At 39.9% G+C, this 21,597-nt stretch overlaps 1 long non-coding RNA gene across 1 annotated transcript in view; it reads right to left on the bottom strand.

Moving 5' to 3' along the window:
* Positions 1-4,900: 4,900 nt before the first annotated feature.
* Positions 4,901-21,597, bottom strand: part of LOC141982376 (uncharacterized) — an 86,539-nt gene continuing 69,842 nt past the window's right edge. Inside the window, exons 2-3 of the long non-coding RNA XR_012638046.1 lie at positions 16,622-16,681; positions 4,901-5,108 (exon numbers count right to left, since the gene is read on the bottom strand). This is a non-coding gene — a long non-coding RNA (uncharacterized LOC141982376). The remainder of the gene's footprint in view (positions 5,109-16,621; positions 16,682-21,597) is intronic.

Raw genomic sequence — 21,597 nt, 5'->3', positions numbered from 1 at the left:
CAACAAAAGTTACAAAAGGTTTGGAAAAACGCACCCTGGTAAGAAACATTAAGAGCAGTGGCCACATTCATTCTGGTGAAAGGAGAAAGGAAAACTTGCTTCAGATACATAAAGGGGAGTCATAGAAAGGACTTCAATCAGTTATTCTCCATGGTCAGTGAGGACAGAATAAGGAATGGGTCTGAGAGGCAACAGCAAAAATTTATGTTATGTAATCAGTAGGGCTGGCTAGAAAACAAGAATTCCATTTCAAGAAAAAAGTCAAGGTTTCAAAGTCTGTTTTAGTACCACATTGGAATAAGAGTGAGACCTTTTGAAATTTCTTATGAAGAGACCAGGGAGAGAGGGAAAGAGTGAGAGATCCACCCCAGAATTGCCAATCGCCCAATCGTTAGGACACTCACCTGGGTTATGGGAGACCCAGCTTCAAGTTCATACTCCGCCTGATTCTTCAACCTGGAGCTCCCACATCTCAGGGGAGAACGCTAAACATTCAACTATTGGCTATTCTGATGTGTGTGTGTGTGCATGCATGCACATGCACACAAATGCTCTCTCTCCACGCTCCCAAAAAATTAACCCTGGACCTGAGAAACCTTCCCATTGAAACTGATACAAATCTGCAAAATGTTACAGAAAAAATATTTCACCAAAAATTTTCCAACCAAGTCTAATAATCAGAAAACGAAACCCCTAAGAATGCTTTGATAATGAAATATGCTGATGAGGGAAAGTGTGGAATTACAATAATAGGAAATACTCAAGGCTGAGCTACTCTAATAGGTACACTAACGGAATCATTTAATCAGTCCTATCTTAATGAACCGGGGTATTCTTAAAGTCTCAATTCCATATAAGGTGTCTATTACCATAGAATTAAGTCATCTGTGATTTAAATGATTCTGTAATAGGCCCATTTGCATACAATGATGTTATCTTCATTTCCAGTGGTTAAACAGGATATACTATTTGAGTTATGTTATAGACCCCAGCTCAGTAAAATATTTAAGCACATCTTTAACCTCAAGAATATGCTTATATCCCATTGAAGAAAATTAAGCTTTAGCACATGTCAAATGCTTCGCTGAATAGGGATGGACTACTGAATCTTGGGCATAGACAGCAGTTATGTAAAAAAGGAGTAATATTTACTTATCAACCTCATAAGGGTATTATGGGGATTAGCTGATGTGCTTAGAGACTTTTGAAAGTGGAATACTAAGTAAGTGCTAGGTATTATTATCAATTATGATTATTACATGCATCCTTTCATACAAATGTACAATTATAGACATACTGTGTGTTCACATTGGAATAATGAATTAATCAGGCCAAATCCCATAACGTTTCAATGCTAACTATTAACTGGATCTGTTTAGCAGTATAACATACTGTGTTTAGTCATACTGCATTCACTGTGTAGACAATTATCTTTTTACTTAATCCATTCAAATTCTTATAGACTTATAAAAATCGTCTCTGAACATACTATGAATTTGTAAATAGTTTTAAGTGAGTGAAATATATACATTCAGAAGGCCAGCACAAAGCCTATGCATAACTTAAGCCCCTTTGAGAGTTTAAATCACTTGATTATTACCTGTTCTATTCATTCCATATGATGCATCTGGCATTGGCCACTGTTGGAAGACAGGATACTGAGCTAGATGGCTTTTAAGTCTGACCCAGTATGGCCATTTTTAAGTTCGTATGATGCTTAGGACTTGTACTAGCTCTCTACAAAGGGGTGAATTGCAGCCATTATGTGATGCTCCATTGAGTTCTGGAATTGTATCCCCTGTTTAAATAATAAAAACATATAACACCCTTTTAACAGTCTTCACTTTTTAAGTGCTGAAAATCCTAAATACAGGCATAATATACCAAGCAAATATGATTTAGCATCTACCTTTGTCCTGTCAAGGCACTTACTTTGATCTTAATTTGTTAATTTAAGTTAGTGTTAAAAGTCAGAGGAAAAAACAGCTTTTTAAAAAATGTCTTACATCTCTTTCTTTTTTTAAAAAAAGATTGGAATCTTACTATCTTGATTATTTATAATTTTTACATTAAAAAAAAAAATCAAGGGATCCATGTCTAGTCACTAACTGATCCTGGATTGTCAGAGAGATGAGGAGAGTTCATGTAGGGCTATCAGCTTTTAAATAGAAATTCCCATCAGTTACAATGGGGAATTCTGCTTCAAACTGATGGTCTGGCCCTAAGGGCCTAAACTAACTCCCAGTGAAATCAATGGAAAGACTCCCACTGTTTTCAGTAGTACTTGAATCAGGCTGTTAAATGAAAACAAAACTGACTTACAGTGAAGGTCCTTAACACCTCTAACTTTTATGACTATTTGTGTGGGGCCTAGGCTTTGAAAACACACAGGCTTTCACTGGCTGGTAAGACATGTGGCTGGTGAGGCGAAGGCAGCTGGGAGACAAAAGGAGTTAGCCTGCTGAGTTTTGTTTTGTTTCCTTAGTACTTTACAAGGAAGAACCCACCCTGGGAGGAAATTGGTTTATCACCAATACCACAGTTAGTTCTTCCTCTGCCTTCACCTGTGGGGGTCCCTGCCAGACAGACACCAGGACCCTGAAGTCTTCCACCTATGTTCTGGTCTTGACTTGCTCAGAACGTGGCCAGCATATTCCCACCAACAAAAGCCAAGCAGGAGGAACCACCAGGTGTGAGAGGTGTCTGTTAGTGTAGTCCCTTGGGAAGCAGGTAAGAGAGCTGCCAGAGGATGTGGCATCTGAGCATCATCCAGGAGCACCAGGACTTGGACCGGACACAATGGAGGTAACTGGTATGAAGGATGTTAGCTGATTACAAACAACTGCAGCAGCACCAGGCCACCTTGGTCAGTAGACAATGCTAAATCCCCCACTCTGGTCATCTGTCCATCGAGGTTATAAACCATTATGCTGTACTGACAACAGGAGGTGAGGACCAGATCCCAGTGGCTGAGGAGGAGGAGCCACTCACCCCCAAGCCTGGGAGTCTCACTGCCATGGCACCTGAGAGGAGGAGACATAGGGTGTAGGTGGTCAGGAACTCCCTTCTGAAGGGAATGGAGGCATCCATCTATGCATCGGACATGATGTCCTGGAATGTGTGCAGCCTGCCTGAAGCATGTGTCCAAGATATTGCGTAAAGGTTGTCAATGCTCATCCATCCCTCTGGTGACTACCCTATGCTGCTTATCCATATGGTCACTAATAATACTGCCAGGTCTAACCCTGAGCAGATCAGCAGTGACTACAGGGATCTGGGAGCCAGGGTGAAGGAGTCAGGGGTGCGGGTTGTGTTTTTGTCCATCCTCCCAGTTGAGGGTCAAGGCCTAGGCAGAGACACATACATCCTGGAGATGAATGCATGGGTATGATGTCACCGGGAGGGCTTCAGCTTTTTTGAGCATGGGATGCTGTTCTGGGAAAAAAGGTTTTCTGGGAAGAGATAGAGTCCACCTGACCAAGAAGAGGAAGATAATCTTCATGCACCAACTTGCCAAGGAGGAGGACTTTAAACTAGGTTCAATGGGGGCAGGTGACAAAAGCTCAGAGGTAAATATAAAAACCTTAACAGATGGTTAGATGTTGGGGGTGGAGTGGGGGGAAGACATGGAAAATTACAATAGGATCAAAGTAACAAGGAGGAAATCAGTGTGGGAATCTGATCAACACTGAAAATGTCTACACACAAATGCAAGGAGCATGGGGAATAAACAGGAAGAACTGGCAGTATAAGTACATAAGCTAAATTATGATTTAATTGGCAACACAAAGATTTTGGTGGGATAAGTCTATGACTGGAATATTGGTATAGAGGTGTATAGAAAGGAGAGGCAGGGGGAAAAGGCAGGAGGGATTGCATTATACAGAAAGGATATATATATATATATTTGTCCCAACACTCAGTGCTTGTTCCCAGGACCAGAAACGGTGCTCAGCCGTATTCAGCTGATGTGCAACTGCAACCAGCAACTGCAAATTGTTTTGCTCTATGGCTTGCAGCAGGGCTGCTTGTGAGACATTGCTATGTTCTGCACAGGGGCTCCTGTCTTAGCTCTGGAAATACTTAGCTCTGGATAAGGCACAAAGTGTTTGTAAGGCTCACAACAAGAGTGCACAGCTGAGCGGGTCCATGCTTCTCCGGATGTGGCATACTCAGCGGCTAACCCAGGCTTTTATAAAAAGGCATGAAAAAGCTTGGTTTGTTTGCTGTTGATATCAGAGAGGGAGGGAGGAAAGTGCATCATGAGAGGCTAAGGTCATGTTCCCATTACCACCCAGGACAGTGTTTTGGACCCCTGAGGTATTGCAAGCCCTACCCAAAATCCCATTCAGCTAGTTGCACTGTGGGATAGCTACACACAGTGCAGTGCTCCATGCATCAATACAAGTGCTGCTAGTGAGGACACACTCTGCCTACACAATGAGCGTGGTGTGGACAGAGAAGACTGACTTGCTTAATTTGGAGGCTCGATGTTGACTTATATAAAGTCGACTTGAACTTTGTAGTGTAGACATGCCCTTAGATAGGGTGGTGCCAAAGGGCACAATCTAGGCATAGCATTTCCTGAAGTGGTGGATCATTCTTCCTTAATGCATCAAATTAAAATGTTCAAAAAGTCAAAGAAAAAATGAGAAGGCTTTCTATTATTTGAGGGGTAAAATATGAAGCTGAATATTTCACAGAGGATGCAAGTCAAAACTGCCAGCATCTGCTAACAACACCAGCTGTAAGCATTAAGGTCACATTTGTTGTTTATTTCATTTACATTCAAGAATATTCGCTTATTTTAGGCCAATATGAGCAAATACCGTTAATCAAGCATGTAACATGTGACAGAATCTGCAGTATCCAACTCACAGAAGGCTGAGTACTCTTCATGATGTTGGACATTTAAAAATGATCTGCTGCATCTGTGAAGTCTCGTGACATTGCAGTGTTTACTGAAGATGCAACTTTAAAATTAAACATCTTGAGAACTGGCACCATGCTTTGTGATGTACAACAGTATTTCCCAACATTCTTTTTTTCCATGTGGACAGAGTAGTTTATTTTCTGGTTTAACAACACAAGGCCTTCCTCTTCTCCCACTGAAGTCAATGGAAAAAAAAAAAAAAGAGTAGAGTCAGGACCATAGTAATTCATTCTTTAAATGTTTACTTTAATTTTTTCTGCAATTGCAGACTTAAAAACATAGGCTATCAGTGCCATGAATTTCTACTATCAAAACTGAAGGATAATTAGCTGAATTTAGTACTATTTTATGTGGATACATCATATATTGACTTCAAAAAATAACTGCACTAACTTATGGCAGGGTGCAGAATTTACTACGCAACAGAGAGGAGAGTGCAGTGAAAGGTTTAACATGCAGATTCATTTTCATCATAAGCAAGCAGTAAGGTTTTGTTAGTAAAGTTGTTTTAATCTTAGGATAAGCTAGACCAGGGTTTCCCAAACTTGGTTCGTGGCCTGTTCAGGGTAAGTCCCTGGTGGGCCGCGAGACGCTTTGTTTACCAGAGCGTCCGCAGGTACGGCTGCTCGAAGCTCCCATTGGCTGCAGTTAGCTGTTCCCGGCCAATGGGAGCTGCGGGAAATGGTGGCCTGGCCAGCACTGCTTCCCGTAGCTCCCACTGGCCAGGAACGGCGAACCGTGGCCACTGGGAGCTGCGAGCGGCTGTACCTCAGGAAACTCAGGTAAACAAAGCATCTCATGGCCCACCAGCGGCTTACCCTGAACAAGCCATGAACCAAGTTTGGGAATCCCTGAGCTAGACTCATGAAAGATGTGGGTTAATGAGCTTGTAATACTTCCACAAGACTTCTGGGAGCAGAGGTTTAACATGTTATTCACCTGAAAGTCAGAGCCACAGCCAGTACAAGATAGGAAAAGCTCCAGTGAATCCAGGTCCTGCTTAATTCCTTACAGTCTGATCTTGCTAGCATGAATCCAGGGAATATGGTCAGGACAGCAGAACTAGGGCCAGTTCTCCTTTACGGGAGGTCCCAACCTCATCATTCCTTCCAAGGAGGAAATCCCATTTCCTGGCCAAAGCACCATCCTAATGGTGCTTCTGAATATGAATTTCCAGTATCACTGCTGTCATAGTGAGAAAAATCAAATAGGAATAAGAAGAGATTTGAAACAAACCCATAAATTAAGTTGCATGAAGATTTCTACAATGTTTAACTGAAGTCTTTTTTTTTGTTGAGACATTATGTCAACCATAACAGGGATTAGTGGTTTCTCTCTGTAATCAAAATAGATACCACCAAACAGACTATGCATTTGCCTGAGTTAAACCACCCGGTTTAATATATACAATACATATACACACACAAAATTTATGGTTTGTTTCTCCTCAAATCTCTCCTTATTCCCATTTGACTTGTCTCACTGTGACAGAAGCAATACTAGGCATTCACATACAGAAGAGCCATTAGGACGGTGCTAGCCCATCAGAGACATAGCATTCACAAGAGTTCTCTTTCTCATATTAATAACTCAAACTAAAAGGGAAAGTACTCTTAACAATGGAGTCCTTTTCATGATCATCATAATCCCAACAAAACCCAATATGCTAGAATGCCAATTATGCTTTTTGGGGTAGCACTGCTATGCTATTTGGGACAGCAAGCTAGCCCTTGAAGAGGAATGGTTTTATGATTTCTTTGTGATGGGAAACTGTTACATGATATCTGGAAAACTGCTTCAAAGCTACAAAGGATACAGTGTAGATATAGATAACACTGATTGCATGAATGAAAATATCACTGACACATCACAATTCAGAGTTCTTGGAGGCACAAGAATGAAAAATAGCACTTTGTTGCCCCCCAAGTTATTAGATAATCAGGTGCTTGAAGCTGCCCATTAATGAAGTGAATAAAATCAATCACAGCAGCGTTGATAATAACCTCTGGTAAATGATGAGCTTGGACGTTTAGTTAGTACTGATAAGCTTTCTCTCTCCCCTGGTTTTCTGCAAAACTTTTATGATCACTAATATTAAATAATGCTTGACCTGAGGCTTAGAAAGAGAACAGATCTGTGATCCGAAAGGACAATATGAATCACAAAAGTGAAAAGAGAATGATTTGTAAACAGGGAATGAGATATGGCAATATTTATGGTTGATGAAAATGGAGAGATTGACCTATTAATTGCACTTACTGGGCTTTATGCTTTGTTATGCATTCCAAAGCTCAATAGCTTTTGGAGAAATACCTAATATTTTCCCCAGTATTTGTATTTTCCCATGATAGAGGGAGAAATCTTTCTGAGCTCTGTTCAGAAAGAAGAACGCTAATATTTCATCAAGGTCACCTCTAGGCATTACCAAAATGAAGTTGCAGCTTGCTGAGTTTTTTAAAAGGTAAATGCATTTTCATTCATGGTGTGCTACAGATATATTTTTAGGAGCTAGATTATGCATCCTTACTTATGATGAAGAGTACCTTCCTCTCCCAGTAGTCTCACTGAAGTGAATGGCACTGCTCACCGAGTAAGCTACTACTCCACATGAGTAAGGAGGCAGAATTTGGCCCTAATAAATTGCACATCCATTGTAATGGGAAGTCTTTGGGTGTAGCTGTGAAATAATATAACATTAATATATTAGAGAGAGAGAGAGAGAGAGATGCCAGCTGCTCATGAAGTCAGATCTTGTCAAAGCTGTAGAAACATTTTTTTTTCTTTTTAACCGAAGTTACCCAATGTGGAAACTAACAGATAATTAAGATCATGACATATTGTAAATCAGTCTAATGTGCCAAAGTTCAGTGTTTTTATTTATGAAGGACTGTGTAAAAAAAAGCATAAAGCAAAGCAAAAAAAAAAAAAAAGAAAGAAAAGGAGACATCATGATTTAATGTAATTAAAATGCTTTAGACTCCTGAGAAATTTGATTCAAATCTGTTTTAGATTACAAGTGAAACGGATTTGATTTTTTTGACCCAGTCACTTGTGGAAATTTATCTTCATCAGAAAACTGAACAGTGAGTTTCTGATGAAAATTCCAGCATCAGAACAGTAGCAGTAGAGTGTTACAGGAGGGGGATGCATTAGCAAGACTGAGAACCTAATAGCAGTTTCAAGCAAGCTTTCTCTCACAGGAAGTGTTCAGCATATTGGAGATCCAAGGCCCTGGTGCTCAGCCTTTTTTTATTTACTTACTTTTAATTGTTTAATTCAGTGCCCCCAAGTTTATTAGGTAACAAGAAATGGACAGAAGGGAGAGCCCTGCTATGAAACTTACAATCTATACTCCATGTTGAACCAGTACTATCCCTCTCCAATGACAATTCACAAATATTTTAAAATAATTTCAAAGAATAACTTGAAGAAATTATAAGGATTTTTTTAAAAGGTTTTCTGCATTAGTTCTTCTCCCCTAAAACACAACATCAAAAACAGCAGTTTACAAACCATTGTTCAATCCAGTCACTTTTGGTTTAGCTTGGTATGTTGCCAGTTCCTCTGGATTTATTAAAAGTTACACAATGTTATTTTTTTTAAAAAAACTTACAACTTCAAAAGGTAATAACCTGCCCCCACTCCAAACAAAAACTCTACACAGCATTTGAACATATTGTCAAGACCTTCTGTTGGCTGATGTTCAGATTTCTGTGCAGAACCTTTCTGCTGACCTCTACAATGTCAATCTTTCTGAAGGAATTTTATCTTAGTGAATCAAAAGTTTAAGAGTCCACTCAGCTGAAACTTCTTTGGGGAGAGGTCAGTTAAGATATAGTGAAGATAAGAATAGCATGGAAAAAATAAAAACAAAAATCAAGTACAGCCTTCAAAAAACAAAAATCAAGTACAGTGTTTGATGGCAGGATGACCCAACCCCACCACTGTTTTGATTATCCTCTTAGGTCCCTATCTTTCTATCAGAACTATGTGGGGATAACTCCTTGCCCACCTGGAGACCGATTAAACTCAATGTGGTTCCATCTAAACACAAATCCCCTGACATGGAGGAGCTTGCAGAATCATGTCTTGAGAGTTTTAGGATGATCTTCCTTGTGTTTCTTCCTTGTGTTCTCTTTCATAGTTTATGGAGTAGTTCTGAAATCTCTACTGAAACACAACCAACAGCTTTGTGTACAATAAACCAAATGCACAGCTTGTTTATTTACCAGGGATTAGCTGTGGCCAGGCATGTTTAAACTGTTAAAGAGATCTGGAAGAATTTGAAATCCCATAATAGCAATGGCACAGGTAGTGCATCTGCAGTGTCTTTGGTTTACAGCTTTCAGTTCACATTTGCAAGACTTTGTTCACAGCATCAAGGTTACAAACAAACAAAATCAAATTTTCACAAGTGGCCACTGATTTTTGGTATCTTAGTTTGAGTGCCCAACTTGAAATAAGGTGTCTTAAGTTGGATATCCAAGATCAGTGGCCACTTTGAATGTGCTGGCCATAATCAGTGGTATAAACAAACAAATTTTGGAGCACAATTTTGCAACAGTGGGTGGATTCTCGAGCAAACTCCACTGCTGCAAAATCATGGAAAATCTAGGCCCTGCCTAAAAGAGCATGTAGATCTTAATCCTATGATCTTGCAGACCTTTTACATGAAGAATTCAACTGTGGTCAACGAGTGTTGTGTGTGTGAAAGGACAGTAGGATTCTCCACTAGCAGCGTCTCCTGAGCCACACTTACACTCAGGTCATTAAGGCAGCCACATTATGGCTACCCTGTGCATAGCAGTATTAGAAGTGGAAGGATCTCCTTTTGTCCTTTCTGCAGATATCAGTACTGTTGACAGACTTGAGCTACAGGGTTGTCTAATATCCTGGGACCAACACGGCTACAACAACATGGCATACTTGAACAAGGACAGTCATAATATGGTCCTAAGTATTTATATCTTCCTGTAATTACTTGGGTACTTCATGGTAAGAATATGCAATAATACTGGCTTTCGATGGTATGTTCAGGAAAAAGATAACGAAGCTGGTGCTGGGAATGGCTGTATAATAATATCTATAGAGGAAAAGAACTAGACACAGGAAAGATTTGTGAAGCCTCAGAAAAAATATATGATAAAGTAGAAGTGTTTCTCTAAATATGCAATTATTGTTGCATCTAGATGTGACCTTTTTCCATTTAATCATATTTTGCAAACTGAATAAAAATGCTTTTAGTGTAGCTGCACAGGAAATTCAAACCCTTGACATAATTGCTGATACTATAAAAAGAATCACTGCTACTTATTAGCAAACATGTCTGAAAATAAAACTTAAATAGTACTTTCATATGAAAAATGTTTTGCACTATTTTCTACTGCTTCACTATTAACTACTTTGTTTCAGAATTATAAATATTTATTTGAACCTTTGTGCTCACCACATGTTAGTTCATACTGGAGCATATGACAACAAAGTTCAAACGAGTGTAATCTGCTGCCATTCCATTTAAATCAATTAGCATTTTATCATTGACTTAAACAAGTCCCAAAAGTCACCTAGATTGTTTCTGCCCATGTACATTCTCAGGTGAATCTACTCCTGACAATACTTTCTGCTTCAAGAGTAAAAGATTGGCCAGACTTATGATAAAATTAGAGAGATCACCTGTTTTAGCCCTACACATTTGCCTGCTCTAAATTCTGCCCTCAGATGTACACATGGGACTTCTATTTTAAGACACAAAGCATCACCAGTGTGTCAGCATGGAGGGAAAAATATGGCTTATTATTCCAAACTTAGCTGGATTCATCATTCTTTTTTTTTTTTTAATATCATCTGCCAATATTCACAGCCCTTTTTGTCAGTTTTCAGAAATATGTATGCTTTTACACATACCATGGAAAAATTGTGTGCAGTAGTGAAAAGGGAAACTGACAGAGGTTTACAAGGACTTTTATTGCTCAGGAAATACAGTCTAGAGAAGCATGAAAATGTAATTGGGATGCCAGCCAACAAAATCCTTCAGTTCCATAAAGTCTGTGGACCATCAATTTTGGTCCATACTGTAGATCTAAGTGTATAATTATTCTAAGCTGTCTAGCTGTGAAAATAGATTCAATACAGTATATCAGTGCACTGCAGATTTTTTTTGTTCTGGTGCCAGACACACGGTAGCAACATCACACCAACAGAAGTATGCGCTTCACTTACTCATCATAACAGAGTGTTGGCTTCAAAGCCTGGTTTTGCCTACTTAAATGCTTAAATTTTATGACAATTTGTGCAAAAATGAAACAGCCAGCTCCAGTCACTGAAAGTTATTTAGAAGACTTCTCCATTGAGGTTGCTATCTATCACAATCCAATGTTAACCTTTCAATCTTTTAAATTACAAAGTCCATGATGCTAGGAAAATATTTCATACATAGGGAGGTGCACAATAAATAAAGCCCTTGGTCTTAAAATTCCTCCTGTCCTTCAAGAGATTTTGTGCCCTCCAGGTGATTGCTGTTAAATAACACTGAATTTCTTTTAAATAAGACACTGAGGCCAGATCCTTAAAGGTATTGAAATCAGTGGGAGTTAGGATCCTAAATACCTTTGAGGATCTGGGCCTGAGTTCTTGCTGGGACATATGGAAATGCAGGCCTCTAGCAATTAAGTAAGTGAAATTCTGATGCCTTAGGCATGGTGCTATAATGCTCAAATATTTACATTTTTGGTGTTTGTTGTTGTTCTTCTTCTTCTTCACAAATAAGTCTGTCAATTTAAGCCCATATATTCCTCTCCATTTTGGATATTGAGGCAATGAAGAGTTATAGTGCCAAGGGGAGTAGGAGGGATTATGCCCCAGAAGAAATACAGGAAAAGTACTGCAGCTGCACTGTCTCTTATGCCTCGTCTTGGTGTAGGGACTGTGACTTTGCTTAGCCTCAGTGTGATGGTGCACAAGGAGCGAAAAATGCTTCTACTAAGGACTAGTCAACCTATGATGGATGAAATAAAATAGATGAGATGAGCCAGAAAAGGATTCAGGGAATATGCTAATCTGTGGGGCATTTTTCCCTTTGAACGTACTATACAGGAGGGAAGACAGTACGCTCAGAGCATTAATAACATATCCTGTATGTTATGTGACTATCATCACAGGGATCACATGGGCACTGGTGGCAGTGAAGCAGGCAACATGAGCATGGCATCTGTACCAACTGTACTGCCATTGCCTGAGGAGATAAGAAAAATAAAATCTCATCATTTCAGGCTAATTCTGTGATCTTTGGCCTCTGTGCATCCTGCTGCTCAACCTCCCATCTGACCCAAGTGAATTTTAAATACATCTGAGCTAACTATTTATTAAGATACTATTATATGGGGAAGAGTATTTTTGATGTTGGGTTCTTTTTATAGTATTGGATGTTATTTAGCTTTCTACATACTTCTGAAGGAATATTTTACCTCAGTTTTCCCAGTCTATAGGTTTTACTCACTGCTGGGTTGAATGGTGGAATTTACAAAATCATCTAAGTGAGTTTCAATGGGACTTGTGTTCCCAAATTACTGAGGATGCTCTTGAAACCCACACGTTAAGCTAACATATTTTTGAATAGTCCCTTCATTCTTCCTTTGGGCATTACAAATACAAACTTTATTTTACTTTTGAAATGTAACCTTTTAAAAAAAAACAACGAAGGGAAATAAAGAAAAGAAGGTATGGAAAGCATGTTGGGCAGCTGTAGTGAACAAGCTCTATATTAAAAATCTTCCACTGTAAACTAATTTATTAAAGTTACACCTGTCTCCACCTCCACATTATAGAAATGGGCATATTTCCCCAAATTTTCAGTCTATGCACAATATTTCTGGACACACTTTAAGCTGCTCAACTGAACCTAGTTCAGAGGTCCCATGTGCTGGAGTTTGACAGTCAACGATAAAAGTGAAGACATAACATCCTAACTGAATGAGTTTGACGTTTACACTCCAGCACTTTGGTGTTACTAGAAGTGTCTAGTGATACTATGTGACAAGCTAAGTTCAAAACCTGTATCACACTCTGTAAAGCTATCTGAAGAAGCAGCTGAGATTGTCTAATTCACTGGAAACTCCTGGAAAACATGAGAATTAATTATGAAGTGGGTGTTAGAAAGATGTTGTCAAAGTAGAGAGCTTATTACAGGCTTAATTTTCTACCACACTGCACATGGTGTAACTATTTTCTGAGTACTGTTTTACACACACTTTACATTAATCGGGCCAAGTTTACAGATACATGCTGGTGGCTTTGTACTACATCAGCCAGGGGAAGAGGTGAAAGCCTATTTTATGGAGCCCAATCACCCAGGCTTCAGTTCAGAAAAGCATTTAACCATGTGCCTTCATAGAATAGCAGGGTTGGAAGGGACCTCAGGAGGTCATCTAGTCCAATCCCCTGCTCAAAGCAGGACCAATCCCCAATTTTTCCCCAGATCCCTAAATGGCCCCCTCAGGGATTGAACTCACAACCCTGGGTTTAGCAGGCCAATGCGCAAACCACTGAGCTATCCCTCCCCATCATGATTAACTTTACATTTCAAATTATCCCAAATATTTGTTAAAATATTAATGTTGCAACAGATCAATAAATGGCAGAGAACAGAGGGAGTGCAGAGCTTGTAAAATTCCCTCATTAAGGGGAGTGGGAAAAACCCTTTCCTAGTGAGAATTCATATTCTAGTGTTTTTAGGATGCATATGATTCACCTAGTGAAGTCCAGATTTGTGGACCTGCACTATTTATTGGACAGAACTTAATGGGATCAAATCTATCGAACGTGTGTGGTTAAAGATTCTCATTTTGAAGGTGTGTCTAAAAAAACCTGTTACTTATCTGGTACATAACAAAAGATCTGGATTTCCTTACATTTGACTTCAATGTGATTTAAGCATGAACTTAAATGCCTTCCTAAATGTGGGATGCTTTCCTGGATTTGGGCATCTGGCAGTTGTTGGGGAGTATAGCGGGGTGGTCACCCGCTCCTGGCCCAAAGTGGCCTTCCATTCATAAAGGTCCATTTAGTCCTCATTTTGACTGCTTCATCCCTCCTTGCTGGCTCGGGACTGCAAATTCCACTTTGATGTGAGAAAGGGCAGGATGTGTTTGTGTACCTGGGAGGCAGCTTTGAGATGCAATCAGGGTTCTATAGAAGTCTCATCAGTGCAGGCTACCGGGTGATGCTGCATATTAAGTCCAGTTGCTGGCCAACTCCACCCACCTTTTGGTCAGTGATAAATAACACAACCCACATCCTGAAGGATTTTATGCCAATGGGCACTATGTGCCCTGGTTTACATTAGCTTGAATTATGTGGGGTATTGCCAGTCTAGCCCTGAATGTTTTTTTTTCCCCCAGTAGTTTTTCAATGCATTATATAGCCAAACATTTTGAAGTTCTATTCAGTACAAGGGAAAAGAACGAGTGATGTTCCTTCATATATGAAGCAGCTTTTCAAAGACTACGTGGAACTACAGAGTGACAGGCAACAACGATGTGCCAATAGGTAAGAGTACTGTTATAGATTCCTTTGGTTGAACAGAAAGTCAATTACATTCTTTTTCTAGGAGAGAGAAATTTAGTTTAAAGTCTCAATCCCTTTTTAACAACATGGTGAAATCTGCTCTACGAGCAATGTAAAGATACCAACATAAAAAGCAATGAGCAGAAGGGCTGAGTAATACAGAACATAGTCTCATACAGACTTTGGAGTAGCTGTGAGGCTTCTAATTAAACAAAAAATGTAGGGAGCCAGTAAACAGGAAAATAGCTACTACTTCAAATTATTTGCAAACAGAATTTCACCAGCACTAAAAAAAGGAATGAATTTTCCATCTGTGAGGCTAGAGGTAATCACCTTTGGGGAAATCCCCAGGCCTGGGAGGAAGCATGGATAATGACTAACTGTGTGAAGTGCTAAGCTTGCTCTTTCACTCTCTTTTGTTCTCTTTGTTCTTTCTGACTGTTCTTCAGGCTAAATGCAGGTTGAATGCCTCTTTACAGGATTGCCTGTTCACAGCATTATTGTGCTTTAGGCTTCTAAAAACTATTAAAATGTATACCTACCAGCTACTTGTGCTTCTTTTGTGTGTCACAGTAGGAAGGATCTTCCATTGTTGGATCATATTAAAGAAGTTCTGTATTAAAATCACAAATGAGTTTGATTCCCCATAGTTTAAATTCCAGGGTATTACTAATTAATAGGTCTCTTGGTTTTTGGTACTGTTTCTCTCCCTCTATGTGTGAAACTTGCAAGCTGCTAATTGCGTTAGTACATTCTAAGACAGAGTCTGTTCTCAAAGCAATTCTTTGTAACAACAACTACTCACACACAGAGAGAGACTCAAAGCAATACTCTGTAACAACAGAAACAGCACCCAGAGACAACCCACCCTTTTGTTGTATTCATCTTGCTTTGTTAACAATTGTGATTAAAATAGAGATAGAGGATGTATGTGGATGGATGTTTGGTGTGGATAATAACTGAATGATCAGGGAGGTGCCAGCCTAAGAATCCAGTGTCCATTGGCTGAAGAAGGCGTCAAGTGGAAATAACCAAAGGAGCCCAGAGGGCAGACTGGAATCCACCCAACAGCCTCAAGGATGGGAGAACCAAAGAACAAGATAACATCTGGCAGCACAGAGCTGTCAGGAATGTGCCATCTGCTGATTGATTCAGCAACAGCATGATGAAGCAATTCCCATAGACTGGCATAGGAAGAAATTCCTATAAAAATGGACTCTAGAAAGTGAGAACATTGGGGTTGATTCTGCAAACCAACTTCCAGGAGCATCAGATGAGCATCTGACAAGGCCCTGCTCCCTCCTCATGTCTAGGCCACCTGGCCAGTGGCTTGGCATGAGCAACTCTAAGGCTGGTAACTATGATAACAACCTTGTAGAACCTGTGTGTGTGTGGGTATGAATGAATGTATGAATAAATATGAAATGGAATGGAATGTTATAGCTATAACTAACTGCTTACTATGATTCTTTCTGTATTCACAATAAATGTGGCATTTTGCCTTTTCCCCTTTCATAAGATCCTGCCGGTTTTTATTTTATTGGTATAACACTATCCCCCAAATCCCATCCACTGAGGAACATTATGATGCCAGAAAAGAAATAGATTGTGTAACCTCTAAATGATAAACCTCCCCCTCACCTCCCCCCACCCCCACACACAATGCTGTTGTCTAAGACATTAATTTACTTGTTCTGGTTCAGTAGAGATCAAATTAAACCCTGAAGAGACACAATCTTTGCTTTTAATGTGATCTTTTGCAACAACAACAACAAAAAGGAATATACAATATGTGGTAAACTGTTGTCTAGAGGCATATTACCTTCATATTGTAGCAGCCGCAAAACCTCTCCCAATTCCAGTAATAAGAAACCTATCATCCCTGTTCCTGAGGCTGATAACTTTTTAGATCTGACAATAATAATTAAATATACATAGAACTCATGAGAAATTAGTAATGGGAAACATGAAAAACAGTATGTAGTTATCATACCCAGACCTCTTGACAATCTCTGAAAATCCAGGAATTTGGAGATTTTCCATGATTTCTGGGTGTCTTCCTGATTCCCCCAATAGAATTGTTCATTTTCACTGTAGCCACTGGAGTCTGTGAAAACCCACACTTACCAAGTACAAGGGTATTATACTGGAAAATGACAAGTATCTTCTCATATTGATAATTCCATCCTGAGGAAACCAACAGATTACAATAAGGTTACCACTATTGCTCAGGCCAAAATTTCTTCCACTGTCCTCATAGAGATTTAGTTGAGTAGTGTCTCTCTCCTCTCACCCCGATCACTTCCCCCTTTGTCATATACACACACCACACTAGGGGCTGAATGTCTCTTCTGCTCAATGCCTAAAGTTTGTGGGCAGAACTATCTGGTAGTATCAACTAAATAGTCCCATATTAGGAAGTTTACACGCTAGTGCCAATTTTTTGAATGTCAGCAGTACTTGGTAACCATGGATAATGGCTTTAAGTTTTTCTTACCCAACATTTTTCTTAAAAAAATTCAGTGCAAAACCATCAAAGTTGCAAGGGAAGGACTGAAAAAAAAAATCTTCCCCCTTGTGCACCTGCATGATAATACAGTATTTAAATACTTGTTAAATAACATGATGTAACACAATTGAAAACAACATTTTTCTTACAACCTTAGATACTCATACATAGTATATATTGTATAGCTCTGTTTATGGGATTCAATCCTGTTCCTCATGTTGCTGGTGGGAATTCTGCCATTGACATCAATGGAAGCAGAATCTGGCCATATATGAAAAACATTTGTAAATGACTTTAAAAGAATAAGTACACAGCCAGTCATATTTAGCAAATGTACCAGATCATTTCTAAGTAGAGAGTCTAGAGTAATGTTTGCTGGCATGCCATCTAAGTTCACTGAGTAGTGTATTGTCTCATAACTGCACATAAGGGAAGCTATGATATTGACTGAAGAGAAATCTATAATGTATGGCTGCTGGCAAAATATTACAGTACATAAAGAGAAAATAACGTATTCAAACAAGTCTGAGGCAGTAACGGTATTGTATATCATTGTCCTGGACACCAAAGGAGGAATGACAAGACACCAGGAATGTGGTTACCTGGGCTGCAGTCAGCTCCCCACACCTTTAACCTGGTCTCAGCACAATTGCTGAGCCCCCACTGCTCTCCCCTCACACAGTTAAGAGGCTGTGGAAAGTGGGTTGTTTCCTCGCTGTACCAGACATTAGGAGCCACAATCCCATCTCCCACCTTCTTTAGGAGATGCCTTCTCCTAATCTGCTTCCAATTCCAATTTATCAGTGTCCCAGATGCCTGGTGAATAAATATCCATCCTGGTCCCTGCCAAGTTGTGATAAAATGAATTTTACAATCTAACCTACCCACTGGCTCCCTGGTTTGCTAAGTGGAATGCAAAAACCCAACCCAAACCAACAAACCAACCAAACAAAAAAACATTCTGCCCAGACCAATCTGGCAGTGAGTAACACATTTCTTCCCAGCTCCAAAAAGGTGACTAGCATGATGCCCACAGCAAGACCCCCCAAAAGCCAGTCCTACTCTAGTCCCAAGAGGGTGGGTGAGGAAAAGACGGATCTTTTCTTCCTGGCCTAGAAAGACACCCCAGGGAGTGGGGAGGGTGTGACACTCTGTATCCCAAAGCAACACCCTGGCACCCTATATTCACCACTGTCATATAATTATGATATGTTTTGTACAAAGTATGCCTTGAGAGGTATCATTTTAAAAGTCTTGGTATGTTGAATATTAATATCCTGTTGAATCGTATGTGTTATCATTGTATGGGAAGTTATGGAGTTTTGCTACTATGGAGTTTTGTGTGTTACTGAAACATGTTGTGAAGTTGAAAACACCAACAACCAGCCTTTCAAGTACAACAATGGAGGAGCAAGACAGTATTCATGGCCCATGAAGGAGAATCCATATGACCCAGGACTATCACAGGATCTGTATATAATGAAGACTTCTCAGAGGGAGCACATAGACAATGGACACTGCTTGACTCCCATCATAGCAAAAGAATAAGATCTTTCCAGTAAGCTGGAAGAAGCTGTAAAAGAGGGAAGTAACATCATCATGGGGCCTCTCTCCCCCCACAAATCAACACCTGGAAACACGTCTGGAGGACAAAGACTGAACTGGGGAGGTAGTCCAAGGCTGGAAAGGAGAATCCCAGCTCCTGTATTAAGGAACTATACCACCAGGGTGAGACACCGCTTGATTCAAATCCTGTCTAGTTTATAGGACTCAGATTGTGATTTTACTTTTATTTTTTTAGGTAACCAACTTTGATCAGTACAATTACTACTTGTAATCACTTAAAATCTATCTTTTTGTAGCTAATACATTTGTTTTATATTTTACCTAAAACAGTGGGTTTTGCTTGAAGTGCCTGGTAAATCTGTTCAATGTGCAAAAACTTGTGTATGTCCTCTGCACATTAAGGGTGGGACAGACTGGGTAATAAACTTACACTGGTCAGGCTTCTGACCAGGGCAAGATGGTACAGTTCTGGGGTCCTAGGCTGCAGAGCTGTGGGGAATTGGCTGGAGCCTCTCTATTTTTAGTTCATGAGTGGCTCGTGAAAGCATTCATGTAACTCATTTGGGTATGTCCCTGTCTGTGGATGTCTGTACAAATATAGTACCTGGAGGGGTTTGCAGCTTGTCACAGCATAACAGTGTGAGATGGAGACCAGGTTGGTAAAACAGAGGGCTCAGCTGCACCTCAGTTCCAGGTTGCGCCCCGGGAAACCCATTACAGAGGGCTTTTAAGTTTTCCTCTTGTTTGTGCAGGAGCCAACAAGCTTCTTCTGCTTCTTCTGTCCAACCAATCAGCCAGAGAACCTCCTTCCTCAAACCCATGAAGGGGAGAGAGGGATATAATCCTTAAAGTAACCAAGGGTTTCCTTTGCCCTGCTGGCCCAGAAAAAAACTACCCACCTCTGAGGCTGCAGTGGGGAAGGGTGCATTATGACAGTGGAATTAGTTTAAGAGAAAATGAATTGCAAGATGGTACATGTGTATTTTTACACAGCAGCAGAGTTGCTCAAGTGATCGTGTAGATAAAAGCTTTGCATCATAAGGAACACACACAGGGTAGAACCTTAATTTAGCATTTCCTGAGGTTGGAGTGCTGAATGGTACATCTTGAATTTTCTCTTAATGTAGGGGGTTTTATGCAATGATTCTGCATTTTACATCTACATTCTGTTCTCACCCTGAAATAGTTATTAGTTTAAGTGGGTTTCTTTGTATATGCTTCTAAAAGCGGCGATAGTGTTAGATGAGAGAGAGGTTCATGCTGTTCAGGGAGGCACCTTTATTCAGTTCAACAAGAATGAACCGAATTATGGTACCTTTCACCACTTATATCTGGGCCCTGTTAAGGATTAAGATCTGTACTCTGATGCTTTAATAATAAGCAGTGAAAGTGATTTAGAACTAATTTCCATTAAAGGCTCCCTATGTCTACACAGATCACTGAGTAGACAGTGATTATCCCACATTACTAATTTATTGAGTTCATTCAGTGTGTCTACAGATAGGTGGATTTTCCTTTTATGAAGTCCAAGTCTCTTCAATGAAATATAAGATACAATTATGCTGGAAGATCTGAAATTCACTGTGTTTTTCTAGACTTGTCTTTCACAGATAAATGGAGACACTGACTTTGTAAGTGAGCCATTCACCTGAAGACCAGAAATTCACGGAGAACTTAAAAATAAAAAAAGCAAATAGGTAAATAGTGCTGGTCTTTTCAGATGAATATTTATCTTCTCATTGGTATGTAGTTACATTGTTTAGATTATGATAGATTTCCAAAATCTTTTAAACCACATGTAATACTTTTGTTGAGATGGACCTGAATCAAAACACCTGATAACTGTGGATACAGCCCAGCCAAATTACCACTGGCTTAGGTGTCTTGCCTCATATGCAAAGCAGCTGATGATCGTTCTTAGTACTCAGAAATGGCCTTGGCAATGGTATAGTTTCAAAGCCCAATATAGGAGCTACTGTGATTTTAAACAGCCTACTAAACAGTGGGCTTGTTCCTGCACTATTAAAGTTAATATGAGTTTTTCCCACTGAGTTATATGGGAACAAAATCATGCCTATCGTATTTAAGCTGCTACAAAGTCTATTGGGCAGATAAACTCTGATTTTTGAAAGAAATGTTTTCTGGCCTTAGCTTCGCCTCAGACCACAGGCTAAAGGGTTGATCTGCTTATTAAGGTCAAAGGTGTAGCCTAGTGAGAGGAAGTCCCCTTTTCTTGAGGGTGAGCAAACTGTGATTTAGCACTTGTGGTACCAACTAAAAAAGCAGACCTATCGGTTTGATTAATATCTATTAGAATAACTTAAGAGACAGCACTCCCAGTGACAAATCCCTGCTAGGAGAGAGGCATGGATGTGGGGTACTTAAGCAGCACAAGAGTCTTACTACACTCATTCCATTAGAGAGGGCCAACCCACATCTGGCACATGTAACACTAAAAGTAGGTCAGGAGTGGGATGGGGCCAGGGTAGCCACTTCATGCAATGCTCCACTAGCAACCCAACCACCATTTCCAGATGTTTTCTCCAAAAGAAAACATGGGGCAGGGTAAGCAGTGTAAATACCATCTGCCACCCTCCAGAGTAATTCCACGTAGTTCCATCATGCAGTGCCACCCAATGGTACATGGAATTGCAATTTGTCACCACCACTGGGAGATGTAAAAAGCTCTATAACTGGCTCATTTCAAAGGCTGCCAAGCGTTGTCACCTCCATCTTCAAAACATTATGGCTGCTGCTGCATGAAAAGGTATGCCAAGTTTTCTTGCCCCTGTACTGAAGCACTTATTGTAGACACATCTGGGTTAAAACGAGCAAAACTTCTTTGTGTTCGAAAGCATCCAACTCCATCCCCAAATTTCTAATTCTAGCCTTTATTTTTCCTGATCTCTGTAGAGAAATCTAGGGTTGATATATTATTTGCTTTAAAATGAACACTAATGAGTTAGTTAACATTTTTGTTCCTTTCTGCCTGTGAGGAGTCAGCTTTCTTGTGTGCATCAGAACAAAA

Source organism: Natator depressus, chromosome 1 (assembly GCF_965152275.1).
Source record: "Natator depressus isolate rNatDep1 chromosome 1, rNatDep2.hap1, whole genome shotgun sequence".
Lineage (NCBI taxonomy): Eukaryota > Metazoa > Chordata > Testudines > Cheloniidae > Natator > Natator depressus.
This window is presented reverse-complemented; position numbering and strand designations above follow the sequence as displayed.